Source organism: Neofelis nebulosa, chromosome 2 (genome assembly GCF_028018385.1).
Source record: "Neofelis nebulosa isolate mNeoNeb1 chromosome 2, mNeoNeb1.pri, whole genome shotgun sequence".
NCBI lineage: Eukaryota > Metazoa > Chordata > Mammalia > Carnivora > Felidae > Neofelis > Neofelis nebulosa.
The window spans coordinates 104,131,839-104,133,716 of NC_080783.1; positions in this window are offsets into that span (position 1 = coordinate 104,131,839).

The following is a 1,878-nucleotide window of genomic DNA, read 5'->3' on the forward strand; positions in this document are numbered from 1 at the left end:
CTTCCTTCCTTCCTTCCTTCCTTCCTTCCTTCATTTCCTTCCTTCCTTTCCTTCCTTTCTTCCTTCCTTCCTTCTTTCCTTCCTTCATTTCCTTCCTTCCTTCCTTCCTTTCCTTCCTTCCTTCTTTCCTTTCCTTCCTTCCTTCCTTCTTTCCTTCCTTCCTTCCTTCCTTCCTTCCTTCCTTCCTTCCTTCCTTCCTTCTTTCCTTTCTATTTTTACAAGAATAAGGTTTACCTGAATTTACTTGCAACAAAATTAATTACAGTGCCAAAAGGAACAATTTTTTTTTTTAAAGAAAAAAGAACGATTTCCAGAGTGTGGCAAGCGGAACTACTACAATGAACTTAGAACATGCGAACGTTTCCCGGGCCCCAGCCCCTGCTAAGCCTGTGTGAGGGCGGGTCCCAGAGTGAGAGGAACACTTGGCGGCCTGAGTGCTCATGGAAACAGTCCGCATGGCAACGGAGACTTTTCCTTTTCCCTAAAGAAAAAAACTGGCTACCCAGAGGGTGGGGGAGGGCACGGCCAAGGTGGGTTGGGTAGGGGCGGGACGCTAAGGATGGACTTAAGGCTATGGCTATACCTCAGGCAGAAGCTTTCTTTTTGGCTGCCGCGCTCTTCCTCTGCCTAAGACACCTGCCCCTCCAGCTGTTGAGGAGCTTTGGGGGAGCGAGCCCAGAATTTGGACAGTGTGAGTTTCCGGGATAATGTGTCCCCGGTGCAACTTTCGGGAGGCATCTCCTTCCAAAGGGGACGTCCCTAGATTGCTTCCTCCCTGACTCGGCCGCCCGAAGGAGAGGTGCTCCCCTGACTACCCCAGCCCCTTGGGGAGCTGGTGAGGTGGGGCTGCCCGGAGCTGGAGAAGATGGCAGGCGGGCCGCCCTCCTGTGCCCCACCCGCCAACCAGATAGCCCCTTATCGCTGTTGTGTCTTGCTGGCTGGGGGCTGTCCAGGGCAGGCTGGAGCTCTCCTTTGCCCCAGCTCTTGGCATCGGCTCCCCTGCCCTCTTGCCATCCTGCCAGACCCCCAGGGGCTGGAGGACCAGCTCTTGAATCTGTCTGAACAGGCAGAGCCCCGGGAGCTGCCAAAGAGCCTGGCTGACTGGCTATGGACCCACACCCCAGACCGACTTCGTTGCCTCCTTCTGGGCCGAAACACTGCATGTCCCCTAAGCATCTGCTTTCTCATTTGAAATGTGGGCCCTTGAGCTCTTCCTGGCAGTGCCTGGGTTGTATGGAATGGCAGGATGGAATGAGAAGCAGCTGGCCCTGGCCTTCCGCCCAGGGACCCCAAAGCCCGGCTCCTCTTGTTCCCGCGTGGCTCTGGACAGCCTCTGGGCTGATTCTCGCCCCTGCCCTACCGACACAGTGCACCCCAGATCCTTCCTGAGGCCCACAGGGAAGGGCTGGAACAGCTTGGCGTGACCACAGACCAGGCACCCAGGGGTCCCACTTACTTTTCTGTGTCTAGTCCCAACTGGGTGATGTCTCAGGCAGGACTCCCCCCCTCCAGGCCGACCCCACCTCGGTTGGCTTTAGTTTGCAATATCTGGGAAATTGGGAGTTTGGAGCAGGTGGATTTTGGAGCCTTTCCTGTGAGGTCCTTGCCTGTGCAATGACCCTCCCCCACCCCAGCCCACCCTCCAGCCAGCCACAGCTCCCTCCACACCCTACCCTGCACTCCCCCTTGGCACGACAAGTTGGTCTGAGCTGCAGTCTCCCACCAGGGGTGATAGGCCAGAATCACTCTGCCCAGGGACTCTCTTAAAGGTGCACATTTAAGGCAGGAAGGCTCTGGCTGGTGGGGGTGCCAGAGCCGTGGCTGAGCCCTGGGCGCTGGGAGCAGACGTGAGTTTGGAACCGGGCTCCATTGCTGACT